This window comes from Rhinolophus sinicus, chromosome 1 (genome assembly GCF_057876585.1).
Source record: "Rhinolophus sinicus isolate RSI-liver-muscle chromosome 1, RSI-T2T, whole genome shotgun sequence".
Taxonomy (NCBI): domain Eukaryota; kingdom Metazoa; phylum Chordata; class Mammalia; order Chiroptera; family Rhinolophidae; genus Rhinolophus; species Rhinolophus sinicus.
Window position 1 is genome coordinate 42,178,567 of NC_142501.1, and position 16,159 is coordinate 42,194,725.

Genomic DNA, 16,159 nt, shown 5'->3' on the forward strand with positions numbered 1-16,159 from the left:
ATTAGTTTGCCAGAATATTAACCACTCACATAAACATACACATTACATATTTATACATCATTTCATAGATTACATAGGGCTTTTGCATCTGTTCTTATTTAATCCTTGAACAATCCTTATGAAGTTGGCAGGACAGCAAGCATCTATATTACAGGTGAGGCAAAGTGGCCAGAGTCAGTGAAAAATGAACCAAAATTTGAGCCTTTGAAGTTCAATGTTCTTTTAGTTGCATGATTATAACTGTAGCAATTTAGTGTGTTTTTTCTTCTGTCTCCATCTGTCCAAACTTGTTGCACACAAACTCCAAGGAAGCCATGCAAATAAAATCACTGCTACTTACATCACATATTCATGCAGGTACGTTAATAAACTTAGCACGAAGAAGATTAAAATCATCCAGTTCTGCTGTAATCATATTTTCTGAACCTCTAATTGGAATACCGGGGCCAGTAAATTTTAGAACAGTTAAGCTAAAGAAACAGAATATTAGACATTTGGACTATCTTGGAAAATTGGGGCTATACTATCTTACAATAAAAATAATTATAATAAATAACATTTATTGAATGCATATATTGTATGAGAGACTTCTCCAAGTGATTTACTTGCATTCATACATTAATCCTCAGTGTAACTCAATGATGTGAGTACTATTATTACCTATATTTTACAGAGGGGAAACTGAGGCTCTGAGTAGTCAATAACCTGCCCAAGGTCCCATAGTTACTAAGTGACTAAGTAGAGTCAGCTTTAAGCAGAGGTCATGCTGAACCAGAACCTGTGTTTTTAACTACTGATGCTCTGCTACGTCTCACATTGGCATCAGCAAAATCTGTTTTCACATTCCCAGGAGATTACTTGAACTTCAAATATTATTCCCAGAAATACAAATACATCCATGGTATATGTTAGAAAGAATGATAACTCAAGATAACAGGATATTGCTGCTCAGTTTGGGAAACCAACAGAAAACCAACTATAAATTCATCACTATGAAAACGATGAACAATTTGGACATCAATATTCTATTTGAAAAGCGAATTTTGGGCTGTTATTATCTGCCCAGCCCTATGGTGGACCTAGCAGTAATGCAAAAGATAGAAAACATGTCTGTACATCTCTGACCACAAGGAACATCCAGACAAGCCTGAAAGAAATGCACACATTGAATATTTGGATAACAATAGCTAAAATTTACTGAATGCACACTGGGGCCAGGCACTGTTCTAAATATGCATAGTAACTCTTTAAATCCTCACAAAAATCCTAGGAATTATTATCATTATCCCCATTTTAGAGAAGAGAAAATTGAGGCACAAAGAGAGGAACTAACTCACCCAGGGTCACCTGTTCAGTAACTAGCAGAAGTGAGATGAACCTGTGCAGACTGGTTCCTGAGCCCACCCTCTCAATGCTAGCTCTCTTTATCTCAATTTTGTGCTTGCAGTTGGGTGAATTATTTAGGCGGGGCCAGATCTACAATCCCAGATTGCTCAGCTTTCTGACAGAAGGAAGATGCAGCCTCACTTAAGCCTTAAACCCAAACTCAACTTCACCAGTGCAGCTCTGAAGAGAGGGTTCTGAACAAGAGACATTCAATTGCATTCTGCTGTCCAGCCTGCTATTATTCTTTGTGTTTACCTTCAGTTGCCAAGAATTCTACCAGGAGGAAGAGTAAGCAGAAGGGCAAAGAAGGGTCCACCTTCCTATGGTTCCTCCTCTGGATACCTCAACCCCAGAAACAATCCAAACGTTCATCAGGAGGTGGACACATAAACAAATTGTACAGTATTTCCAAACTCAACAATAAAAGAAAAGAACGAGTAATACAACATGGATGAACCTCCAAGTAATTATTCTGAACACAAAAAGCCAGACATGAGGAGTATACGCCATTTGATTCCTCCTATTTGAAATACTTGAAAAGACAAATCTCATCTATACAGAAAGCAGGTCAGTGGTTGCCAGGCTGCAAGTGGAAGGGGGATTGACGAGGAAGGGACACAACGAACTTTGTGGGGTGATGGAAATGCAAGGAATTCTTTTGGAATTGATAAAAATGTTCTATATATTAATTTTGGTAGTGATTACATGGTGTATATAAATTTGTCAACACTCATGGGAAGGTACACTTAAGATGAGTGCATTTTTACGTGGGATTCTGGACAGGCTCTCAGACCAGAAAAAGGATATTAGTGAGAGCAGTTGCAAGTTTTGAATGAGATCTGTAGATTGGTTAATAACACGCATCAATGCTAATTTCCTAGTTAGCATGATTTTTTTCAATGTTTCCATAAGTCGAAAATAATTTGAAAATGAAGAGTTAAAAAAAAAAGTAAAGACCACGAGTTTCTTGAGCTGAGTTCACACAGCGGCCAAGGAAGGCATTTTGCAGCCTCAGCTACCCGCAGACTACAGACCCTCCTCAATAGATCACCTCACAGTTGTGGCCAAAGCCTTTCAGCAGAGTAGGTGGTACTAATAAAACACAGCACAATCAAAGGGTGTAAATAACATTGATATAAGAGAAAAGAAATCTTTTCTTAGTCCAGACAAAACTCATCCAAAGAACAGGTCACGTCCCCTACTTCCACTTTCAGTGTGGCTTTATAATTAAGGTACGGAGATTTGACTATCATTGCAGATGGGGCTAGAAAATGGGGATTAAGTCATTTTCTGCAGAGTCTTGCCAAACACCTTTAAAATTTATTTTTCCTACAAAAAGTAAAAACACCACAAAACATCAGGCAGTGAAGGCCAGTGACCCCTGAGAGATGGAAACAATTGCCCATTTACTGGCCTGGAGAGAGTTTCCAGGCCACAGTGCAGAGAGGGAAGCATGATGGAGCCCTGAGGTCTCCCAGACTGGACTTGAGCTGGGAGTCTCAGCAGGTCACGGTGGCCAGAGATCAAAGAGCATGGAGAGGAGAGAGCTGCCTGAACAAAGAGCTCTGAAGATCTTCAGTTGGAACTCCGATTATTTTTACCTTGAGGACAAAGGTCTGTGTTATGTTAAAAACAGCCTGTAGGTTTTTTAAAGGGCTTCACTTCTAGAATATTTGATGTGTATGTGATTTGATTTTTTATTTTGAACTTTCACTCACATGGAAAGCTAACTCCCTAGGGGAAAGCCGTAAATAAGATTTTGAGTAGAAATAAGAACCACATTGTCCGTAGCACTGAGTATTCAAGACATATATACAAACGTTATTCATGTCAGGATTTTAAAATTTGATTAACATGTCTTTCAGTATTGTAGAAGAAATGTATACATCATAATCATGGTTTATATAAAAATGAATTAAATGCATCTTTTTGCGATGTAATTTTTGAACCTCCTATTTTCTCCACAGACCTGGGAATCTCTATTTAAGACACAGAAAGGAAGTTCAAGTCGGAAAGTTGCTAAAGACACTAGAAATTCCAGTTTGTCCTATTATACACTATGTTTACATACATGCTTTTAATTTAATATTTTTAATCAAATCAACCAAAGTATACAATATTTCCAATGTAAAAATCAGAAATCAATCAAAAATAGTCCAGTTGCAATGATCCATATTTGTCACACATCCTTAGTCTGACTGCAGAGCCCCAGCCACCTTCCGGGCTCCTTCGGTGGGTTGGGTGTGGGAGTGAATAGCAGTGCCATGGCCACACAGCCAGAGGGGAGACACTAAAATACAACCACATAGACAAAAATAAACAAAGAAACACGAAATGTATCACCAAAACTCCTTTCTGTTCTTATCAAAAATAGGTTTCTGTTTGTTCTTTTCTCTTATTCAGACATTGTCTTTAGGTTCCTGTATTACTGAGGCTGCAAATAATAGTAGTGATTATATACTGACGACCCCATGTAATCTTCACTCTCACCAGACAGAAACTGTAAGGGTAAAATTTGGTAAGTCAATAATGTAATTAGCTAGTTTGCAGTTTGACTCACCACCTAGCTCTCTATCTAGCCACTTGTAGTTAGACTTAGTTTGCAGTTAGATCTACCTTGATATTCAGCTATTTCTTCTTTGTTTCTCCCCTCAATGATTAACTAAAGAACTCGGTTTTATTCCCTTTCTCCAGGCTACCAATACCTCGTTAATACATTTAATCAACAAAATCCTAACCTGAGAAGAGCAACTTCTTAATCTTCAGGAGCCCAGACACTGGAATACATGTAAAGCCCCAAGGTTCGCTGTCTAGTCTGAATCCAGAGTCCAGACACAACATTATCTTAAAACAGACCAGACCCCAGGAAGCCATGTCAACACTGGGACCCGCCTGACCGACTCCCCTTTCCTTTGTTCTTCTTGCGCACCTATAAAACCTTCTTCTGACCCGTCTAGGGACAGGGAGGTAGTCTCAGGACAGGAGTCCACCTTCCTCCCAGAGTGCCAGCATTCTGAACAAACCTGCTTTTCTTTCCACCAACCATGTCTCTTGATTTTTAACTTTTTCAAGTGGCAGGCAGACGGACCTTAGCATGGTATCAAAACGACTGTATTATCATCTTCATTTTCCAAAACGGAGAATGGAGGCAGTCACAGCCCAAAGTCACACAGCAAGCAAATGGCAGACCTGGCATGTTCCTTGGGCCCAGTTGACCCCGCAAGCCCAAGCCTTTATCCATGGCACAGATCTACCTCCGTCAGGCCCCTAACTAGTAACTGCAAACTGGTCCAGCCTACTCACTGACTGAGCTTCCTGATGGCAGTTATTGTTCTGAGTCTTTTTTTTTTTTAATTAAAGTTTATTGGCGTGACAATTGTTAGTAAAGTTACATAGGTTTCAGGTGCACAATTCTGTATTACATCATCTATAAATCCCATTGTGTGTTCACCACCCAGAGTCAGTTCTCCTTCCATCACCATATATTTGATACCCCTTACCCTCATCTCCCACCCCCACCCTGCCCCTTACCCTCTGGTAACCACTAAACTATTGTCTGTGTCTATGAGATTTTGTTTCTCATTTGTTTGTCTAGTTCTTTTGTTGTTTTTGGTTCATATACCACATACCAGTGAAATCATACGATTCTCTTTTTCTGTCTGACTTATTTCGCTTAGCATTATATTCTCAAGATCCATCCATGTTGTCGCAAATGGTCCTATTTCATCTTTTCTTACCGCCGAATAGTATTCCATTGTGTATATATACCACAACTTCTTTATCCATTCATCTATCGAAGGACATTTTGGTTGTTTCCATGTCTCAGCCACCATAAATAAAGGTGCAATGAACATTGGAGCACAATTGTCTTTATGGATAAACATTTTCAGATATTTTGGGTAGATACCCAGGAGAGGGATTGCTGGGTCATATGGCAATTCTATTCGTATTTTTTTGAGGAACCTCCACACTGCCTTCCATAACGGCTGCACCAGTCTGCATTCCCACCAACAGTGTCTGAGGGTTCCTTTTTCTCCACAGCCTCTCCAACACTTGTTACTATTTGTCTTGTTGATGACAGCCATTCTGACTGGCGTGAGGTGATATCTCATTGTGGTTTTTATTTGCATTTCTCTGATGATTAGTGATGTTGAGCATTTTTTCATAAGTCTATTTGCCATTTGTATGTCCTCTTTGGAGAAATGTCTCTTCAGGTCCTCTGCCCATTTTTCAATTGGGCTGTTTGTTTTTCTGTTGTTGAGTTGCATGAGTTCCTTGTATATTTTGGATATTAGCCCCTTATCGGAGGCACTGTTTGCATATTGTTCTAATTCTTAAAAGGCTTTCATCAGGACTCATTTTAGCTCTGTGACTCCGAGGAAGCTCCTGAACCTTCTGGGAAACATTCTGGGCCTCCGTTACCTGAGTGATCTCTAATGCTTTCTCTCATTCTAAACTCAAAACAAACAAACAAAAAAAGTCTGTTAATCTCCTCTTTCCTGGAAGGAAAGGGACAATTGTCCTAAAAATTAAAATGTTAATTTGACTTTCAACACTCTCCTTGTTAAGTCAGCTTTGATACTGAGATCAGAACACTACAGCACAGTAGGGTGAGGGTGCCCAGCTGAGGGGACAAATAGGGGCAGAAACACAACACATGCGCTAGAGCAGGAGATTGCATCTGTCCTGGGAGAGGGGAGCCTTTGTACTGAGGCTGCAAAGGCGCCCTGCACACCCCAAATCGTGGGCTCTGTGCCCACACATAGTTCAAACGTACACACAGGGGGCCTGACTCTGCTATTATTTAACACTTAGCTACTAGACAGCTTCATATTACTAATGACCTTCACAGGCACTTGTTTAATTTAATGTTTCCATTTTATTTGCGGCCAATTTTATTTTCTCACTGATGTACTACCATGCTACTGCTGTATTTCCAATCACCAAACCATGTGTAAATTAATGTTCAAATAAAGAAGGCCCTTTACTTATTGTAGGTATATAGAACAGTGAGTGCCTTATTCATCTGTATTTCCCCTGCTGTGCCAACACAGGGCTTGCACGATGAGCAGTGAAATCATCTGACTGAATTTATGAAATAAACATTCCTTTCATATCCTATCTTTTAAAAATCTAGTATCATGGTCATGTTTAAAGTTGTTATTTTTAAAGATATACTTTTTGGCTTGAACCTGAACTTGTGTCCAAATCAAATGTCTCTGAAATTTTCCACCATAAAGTTGTAGCTTCTAGAGGTTTACACGAGTCTAAATTGCCACCATGCAGCAAGTGGGTACAATGCAAAAGAATAATGCAAGAAAGACTACTGAAAAAAGCAAATAAACAAAATGAAAAAAACACACTTCCTTCATTTTGCCCTGAACAAGTCTATGGGATCCAAAACCCATCAATATCTAAGAAAATGTATCAAAAGCAAATGTTTCTCTAGTGAAAAATAAATATTAACTGGTTTCAGATCATTCATTCTGAGAACAAGAGAACTAGAATTTTCTCAACCACACTTTATAGCCAATATAACATATTTTTGTACTTTGATTTTATTAAAATAACAAGAAGAAAAGGAAATAAAATAATAAGAAGAGATGGGAGGAACGTGAGTTTAATGACTTCTAAGACTATTTGGAATAAACTAGAATGTATAACTTAATGGGTTTTAAAGATTTTATTCAGTGAACCAAAAAGCTGCTTGGTTACTTACAGTGGAAATTCATATTTTAAGAGCTAAACTAAAATGTAACATATACCATGGACTAAAAGTATTCTGCCATTAATCTTTAATTACACCATGTTTTCCTATGTTGGGCACTGTGCTATCTTTCATATTAATCCTATTTCAATAGACAAAATTGAAATCATAAAATTTGCATATATATCATGCTTTTCTACTATTTGAATCACTTTACTGAATATAATTTACATGAAATTAAATGCATACATTTTAGGCATACACTTAGATACATTTTGACAGGTGTACATTTTTGTGTCTCTTGAAAGTTTCCTTGTGCTCCTATGCAGCAATTCCCATCACCCCTTCCATGAAGCAACCACAGCTCTGCTTTTTGTCACTATAGGTTAGGTTTGACTGTTCTAGAAATTCATATAGCATATGCTCTTTTGGTGACTGGCTTCTTTCACTCAGCCTTTTGTTTCTAAGATGAATCCATGTTGTTGCATGTATCCGTAATTCATAGCTTTGTATTCCTGAGTATTCTATGGTGGGATATGCCACAGTTTATCTATACATTGAATGTTGATGGACACTTGGGTTGTCTCCACTTTAAGTATAATGAATAAATCTTCCATAAATGTTCATACACAAGTCTTTTAGTGGACATATGTTTTAATTTCTCTTGGTGTAAATACCCAAGGAGTGGCATTGCTGGATCTTATGCTAAGTGTGTTTAACTTCATTCACAACTACCAACTATTTTTCAAATAGTTGTACTATTTTACACTTTGCCAGAAATGTATGATGGTTACAGTTGCCTCACATACTCATACATGGTATTTTGAGTCTTTAATTTTGACCATTCTGACGGGCGAATTGTACTCTCATTGTGGTTAAGAGTGCTTCCAGAATCGCTTCTTCATATCCCCACATTTCAGTGAAAAGCCAAAATGTAGATAGAAGTAATTAAATCATCAAATTCAAATAAACATGTCACAATCTTGCCAGAGTATGAACAGATCGTCATTGTCATGGATATATGCGTATCTCTATTACAGATCCTTGGAGCATAACTTCTATTTGTAAAGTCAAGAGGGAAATGGGGAAGGAGAGGGTTAAAATCTCATTGATGGAACCAACCCTACACCCTCCAGCTGTGAACAATTAAGCTTGTCAGTATTATCTTCAGGAAAATCCTGCTGCTTTATTAGAACTCATAGGCAACAGAATTTTGACTTTTTGATAGCTGGAGTTATAAATCTACCATCAAGACTGGAGAAGACAAGCTAAGTTTATGTCCACAAATAGAATCTTTAACTATGGGCCCCACAAGATGTTCAACCTAGGAATGTCCTGTTTGTTCAAAGGTAGGAATGGGAGGAGACGGAGGAACTGGATCTGAACTCAGAGATTCTTTTCTTTTAACCAAATTTTACAGTAAGGCAGGTAAAAGATCTGTGTATTTCTCTGGTGTGTCAACCAAAGAATCTGTGTTCATGTGAAACTCTTCTATTTACATGTCTAGACAAAATTTTATTGCTTTCATTGAACTTTATAAATTGTGTTTTTACACATTCTTTTATAGGAAAATGAGTACTTCAATTCTTGGAACAGAACACAGTGAAGATGAAAGAAACAAATTGAATTTCAGTGTGTCTTATTAATAAAATAAAATCCTATGTAAGAAAGCAAAAAATGTTCTATTAAACCATGAAATATTTTCAACTTTCTTTGAATGCCACTTTTTTAAAGTTTAAATAAATATAGCTTCTCATTACATATAAGTCTAACAAAACTGCATATAATTAAAACCAAACTTTCGTTTTCAAAATTAATTCCTTTTCAAAAGTTACAAAGTCCCTAGTTGTATTAATTAATCTTTGGTGTGCAAGACCAAAAATCTTTTAAACTGGTATAACATTCAACCGGAAATATTTAAAGCTCCGCAGTTGGTAGTCAAGATACCATTCTTACAAAGTTCTGTTTGGAGAGATTATCTTGAATATCTGATGGTCTTTTTCTGGTCTCCCTATATCCAAACTTGCTCTGCCACATTTCTAGTCTGCTATTATCTCTCATAATACTGTCAGAAAGATCTTTCTAAAACATAAATCATATTCATGGCTTCCTTCCTTAATATCATCAGCATTTCCCATAGAATTCAGAATAAAATTCAAATGCCGTACTATGGCATACACGATCCTTAATGATTTGGTTCTAACCTCAGACGTCTCCCTACATATAAAGATGCAGGCTCTCCATGAGGGCACAAACTCCATCCATGCCATTTTTTATTTCTATGTCCCAACACCTAACAAATGTTTCTAAATAGGTACATGGATAAGTGAATAGATGAATGAATGATTTTACGTCTTTCAGACCTTCATTCATTTTGGTGCTCTCATGAGAAAGAGTTCATACGACATTTATGAAGATGATTACATACTTATGCATGGGTTCATGGGAAGTCTGGTGTATTTGCATGTTTTGATAATATTTTGGATAAGAGCAATGGCTTCAGGTTAATTGTTTGATTTCTCACAGGGCTCAATACACAATAAGTCCTGAAAAAATGTTGAACACAATTGAATGTTGCTCATGTGCTCTACATATCCTCTTCCTATGCTTTCTAGAAATAAAATCAATTTACTGAGGCTGCTTTCATGTGGCATTGCCACAGAGCAAGGGAGAATTATGGCATGAAACACATAACTGAGTTTTTGGTGCCCAAACACTGCCACCGGCTTTCAGAGAAAGGTACATCTGGTGATCAGGAAGAGCTTCATGGAGAGGCTGAAACCTGATCTGACACCTGCAGGAAGGAGAAGGTTTAAATGGGGAGGGAGGTGTGCATTTCCCAAAGGGCAAGAGCTCAAGCAGCCAGGCACATAAAAGGCAGAGACAAGAGCAAAAGTAATACACTCCCATACTATCCCCGCCACTATTCCCTTTATGTTGAGACATTAGTATAATAGGATTACATATTCCTTCTGCCCAACAGTTCCACTTTAATTTTATCACCATTTTGAACTCATTAAAAATATACTCTGGCTCCTCACTGAGCCACAAAGCTAATGAGGAAGCACCATTTGCATCAGAATTTAGTCTGAAGTAATTACTTTTAGCTACATTTGGCTTCTTCACTGAAATGTGGGGACGTGAAGAAGCGATTCTGGAAGTACTTTAACAGGGTTTAGAACAGATGCTTTCATCTGGAACATTGACTCCAGGAATCATCAACCACTTGGGAATGGTCACCCAGAAAAACAATTATTTCTGCTCAGAATGAATGACTAGAATCAGATTCCTAGTTCCCAGGATTTTATTGTTGACACTGCTGATGACACTCTCTAAGGGTATATTTGGTAAATTTTAGTTTCTGTGCTATGGTTTCTCACTCTACAAAGCTCCCCTACTCCCTCTTCTTTTTTAATTAGATGGAGGATTTTCTGTTGTTATTCTTGTTGTTTTGTTTCTAAATTGTGTGTGTGTGTGTGAAAGAGAGAGAGAGAGAGAGAGAGAGAGAGAGAGAGAGAGAGAGAGAGAGAGAGAGAGAGAAATGAAGCCTATAGATCAGGCTTTATTTATGATGTGTGATGTGGGGAAAGGATCAATGATGAGAGAAAATAAACTGCTAACAGAAAATGGAACTTTCTTATTTGTGGGAGTTGTGCAGGAAGGTGTCAGAATTCCTGTCCTTGAGGAGATGAAACAGTTATATCTGGGGGTTGTCTTGGGTCTCATGAAGCAGACATGCTGCGGAGTTTGGGAGAAAACAATTACTGGGTAAAAGGCTGAATGACCCCAAATAGACACAAGTGAATGGCTGGGGTTATGCTGCTATATCTTGGTTTTAGAGCTACACATATGCAGGCCACCCAACCCAAAGGCTCCTCTCCCATGATGGACATAGTAGTGATGCTACTTCCTTGGCTTGGATTCTGCCCCAGCCAGCCTCATTGTCAACCTCAAGAGGTTCACGAGACACAAAGATGATGCTTGGCTCATGGCTATTCTGTCTCCTTCTAGAACAGGGCTTGTTTAGCTGCTAGTATGCATTCCTTTCAGTATCTCACACTGTGCTCCCACACAAGTCTAATCTCTTCTGCTCTCCACCCTGAGGCACCCTGCGCTCCAACTGAATCATTCAGAGCCTTGCTTCTGCTCTCAGTGCTGCCCTGTCTCCTTTTTGAACATCCTTTCCCCAATCACAAATTTTCAGTAGTCCCCTAGAATTTTTCTCACCATACTTTTACATATATGACATAATGTACAGTCGGGGTATATTAGAACTTTTCCATCAGAGCTACCGCGTACCCAAAATAGCAGGTGCTCTGAAAAACGTTGATATGTTAAATAAATCCCAAAGAAAAGATGCTTTCCCTAAAAATAAAAACCTATAAGAATCCAAACACAAATTTAGAATATGTGTTCGTAAACCTTGATTTTGGGGAAATGCAAAAAAAGGAGAAGTGGCCTGTAAATAAGACAGAGCCAAGATGTTTGGAACATTTGCAAATCAAACCAATATCTCAAAGAGGAACAAAGGCAAAACAAAATATTATCTTAATTTTCTTTTGAGTAAAATGAACTATTTTATTTATCTTATAAACATGAGAATAAAAGAAAGTGCTATTTCTGTACCTGCTTCCAGACTACTTTTTTCTAGTAGGATAAAAATCAGCAAGAAAGGATATAGAACAAGCATAGAATAGCAAAATGAAGAAGAGAAGAAATCATTGTTTTTGTTTCTTTTTACAATATAACAAAAAGTCTAAGTTTCAAATTCAGAGAACTATCTCAGCGTTTAGGAATGCTACTGAAAAGCATTCATTTTACAGAGTGATTTTAAAATCAGGCTATGGAGCCAAACTGCTTGATACAAATGAATCTCAATCCCTTTGGAAGTGAGTGCCCTTGGTCTATGCATTTAACCTTTCAGAGACTGTCTCTTCTGCTGTAACATGGGGGAGATAATAATAATAAACACAATAGCAATAATGATGGCCTCATAGGGCTGTGTAAATATATAATCCACGTAAAATGTTTACAACAATTCTTGGCACATTTTAAAAATGCAGGAAAGAAAGTAGAAAAGACAGGCAAAACAGGGAGAAGAAATCAGAGAAACCCACCACCACCACCGCCACCATCACCACCCTGGCTGAGCTTGTTTATTCATTTGCTGCTGTTCTTTCAGAATCAATGCCCAGGTGGTAGTGGAGCCAATCATGACCAAATAACATTTTTTCCAGAATTATGTCTGCTTTAAGAATGTTGCTTTAAAACCAAAATATACCTTTATGTCTCCATTTTTAAAACAATTATTTTGATAGCTTAACTCAGTTTATTGACTCTGACCTTAAGACAGGTTTATGTCATACATAAACGTACATAAAAAAAATCCTCCTGCCTCACCATCATATGAAAATATGTGAAGAAAATTATGCACAGAAAGGCACTCACAGCATGAGGCAAAGTATCTTGAATAAGCATTAAATGGTTAATTTGCTAAGAGACGGCCCAACATTAGGATAGAATCAGCCCAAAGGAGATTTTTCTGACAACTTTGTACTAAATGAAACAGGCCCCTCACGGGTCTGCTGTGCACAAACATACTTTTTCCCTCCTCAGAGAAGCACGCAGAGTTTATAGTTGATTGCTGTTCCCACCGATGCTACTGAACAGCATTCTTTAATCAAGCAGCTGTCACACTGCTAACCGGCTTCCTGTCTGAGCTACTCCAAACGCAGCCACACCATCTTGCCAGGGTCTGCAAAAAGTCATTGGGCCTGTTAGGACACAGCAGATCCCTTCTAAATCATTTGGTTAGTCTGCGGGCTGCTCTTTCTCTGCAGCCATTGGAACCACATGTTGAGAAACAAAATGGTGCTGATGTCCAATGTAGGCCATCAATCTGGACTTCACATGTCCTTGGCAGAACCTACCTGAATGCTTAGAAGACCATTTTCAAAGTAGGAAGTACAAAAATTAAATATTTTACAGGGTAAGAAGGGAAAGTACTTACAGAGGAACTAGTTTTTTGGGGGGAGAATAAAAGAGCTTTCAAAGTAAACAGATTTCCATCTGTTTTTTAGTTCAAAAGGTTGCTTTTCTATGCCCTCAAATGTATTGAAATGTTTTTGCGTTATTCTGCAACTTCTAATACCAAAAAACTAAATGCATTGGCTAGGTTTTTTTATTTGGTTTTTTTTTTGTTGTTTTTCTTTTTGCTTTTTACTCAAACTTTAAATGACACATGACAGTATATTTCCAGCATGGCTATTATGAGGGAGGTTAATAGAGTAGTGAGAGCATACATGGGAAATACTCAGGGGTGTGGGTCCAGAGTCAGGGGATGAAAGAAAAATAGCTTTCTCAACTTGCAAGCACTTGGAAAAATGCTCCCAAAGCCACTTTATAAAGCTGTTCTGTATCTGCTTGCTCATTTCAGACCCTTTTCGTAAGGCTCCACCACTCTCAAAGGTATTAAAGCTTTCCCTGAAAAAAAAACAAGAAAAAAAAAAAAACACTACATGGAAGAGAACCCTAAAAATGAATGCCATTTTCAGACCATTCATTTTTACAACAGCGAGAAAACACACTAAGAGTATCACCATACTGTGCAGAAAGACAAATACTGTATGATCTCACTTACATGTGGAAACTGAAAATGTTGCTCTTATAGAAACAGAGTAGAATGGGCTGTGGGGGGGAGGGGAACGAGGGGGAGAGAAGTTGGTCAAAGGGTACAAACTTCCAGCTACAAGATGAACAAGTTCTGGAATCTAAAATACAGCATGATAACTACAGTTAGGAATACTATGTTATATACTTGAAATCTGCTAAGAGTAGATCTTAAGTGTTATCACCACAAAAAAGAAAAATGGTAGTTATGTGAGGTGATGGATGTGTTAATTAGCTTGATTGCAGTAACCATTTCACAATGGATATGTGTATCAAATCATCATGTTGTACATATCTTAAATATATAGAGTTTTAGTTGTCAATTATACCTCAATAAAGCTGGGGGGAAAAGCATTAGAAGGTGGGTGAAAGTTATGTGGGAACATTCTCTAATATCATTGCAACTTTACTGTAAATCTACATTATTCAAAAAAATTTTTTTTAATTTAAGACCATGAAACAGAAATACACTATATGAACATAACTTTAACAGAAAAATAAGAATCTTCCTTTTAAGGCAATAATGCTAACTTTTTACTATATTTTACATTTTTCTGTAACGTGATATTGTTTCTATCAGTAAATTTAAAAAGCCCAAATATGCACACACAAGAGAGTATTGTTTTGTGAAAGAAACCACTTTTTATGTAAAATATCTGAAGAAGTTAACCAACCCCTAAAGACAAAACTCAGCCCACCGTATGTGCTCAGCCATAGTAATAATCATTTTCTTCCCAAATTCATTTTCTCCTGTCTTCTAACATGCCACTCTGAATACCCATATCCAACAGGGACAAGAACGGAGAACTTGAGTTGGCGGATGATGGGCAACCGACAGAAAAGCGGACCCAAGAGCTGGCTCTTTAAACGGAGGTGCTGGTCCCCAAGCCACAGTCTTTCCACAGGTTTTGTTTCCTTCGATTTGCCTGCGAAGGCCAGCAGCTCACGTGCTACACTGCTGTCTTTCCCAATAGCTCTTTCTACCACTTTATAGAGGGAAGGCAAACCTCTCCCGCTCCCAGAATATCACAAAGGTACATGGTCCTGGATGGTAAAAAACCTGCTGAGGCACCAAACAGAGGTGTAATCTGAAAATTGGTGGTGTGGTTACAAAGGAAAGTGACTTTGGAAAGACAGAGAGGAAAAAGCTTTTCAAGTCAGGTGGTCTCCAAATCCCTGTTTTCAGTAAAAATCAAACCAAGTCATCCAGTAAAGGATCATTGAAAAATATATGATGAAAAAAAGGGTGATTTTTTTGGCATGTAACTCGAATTGAGTAATTTTGTTATACATTAAGAAAAAAGGCCCTTTAATTCCCATCAATTCATTTATGTAAAAAAAAAAGTTTCTCTCTGTAATGTTAACAGTGAAAAATAAGGATAACACTGATGCTTAATAATATATTTCTCATACATTTCAATAAAATTTTACTTTCTGTGTGTAAGCATCAATATAAAAATAGTAACAAATGCATATATGGTACTTACTATGGAACCTAAGGTGCTATAGAGTTTTAACTCATTAAACTCCGTTAAGATCCCTGTGAGCTAGGTATTATTTTTACCCCATTTTACAGTTGAGGCAATGGAAACACCAAGAGGTTAAGACACTTTCCAAGGCTATACAGCCAGGCAGAGCTGGGTTTTGAATCTAGGCAGTCTGACTCCAGAGCCAGAGTTCTTAACCATATTCTGTGTTGTCTCAATGCATTTAAAATAAATATATTTAGGTTGTTTGCATCATAACCAAATCCAGAAACATTTTAAATATTTAGAGCCTTATAAACATAATTTAAAATTTGAAAATGTATATATAAATTTTTATTGCAGAGAAACATGACTGAGTAGTTAATGAAAGTCATTCAATTTTAAAAGTATTATGTTAGGATAAAATATTGTAACAGAAGTGCAATCAAAATACAAATTCAAGGAGGAAAAAGGGAAACATAATTTGAATTTTTAAAGGAAAAGAGTCTTTGTATATATTTTTAAAGAATTTTATAGTGAATATCCATAAACTCACCACATAGACTCTCCATTCACATTTTATTATACTAGTTTTATCACAAATACATCCATCTATTCACCATACATTCACCCAATTTTTTAAACCTTTTTTAGTTATAATTCACATACCATAAAATTTGCCCACCTAAATGGACAATATGAGGTCTGACAATTAAGTTTGCGAACTCATCCTAGAAAAAGTGCTACATACCTCATTGCTGAATATCACTACGGTCACGTTTGAAGCACTCCCCTTGGGAAGCTATGCACCAACACCAGCGCCTAGTCCACCCTTCAAAGCAATTTTGGAACTCTTTTTCTGGAATGGCCATCAGAGCTGTCATTGTATTACTCTTGATGTCCTGAATGTCATCAAAATGTCTTCCTTTCA

The 16,159-nt window shown here is 37.5% G+C and overlaps 1 long non-coding RNA gene across 1 annotated transcript in view; it reads right to left on the bottom strand.

The window, feature by feature from the left end:
• Positions 1 to 16,159, bottom strand: part of LOC148759052 (uncharacterized) — a 205,235-nt gene that overhangs the window by 131,030 nt on the left and 58,046 nt on the right. The window lies entirely within an intron of this gene.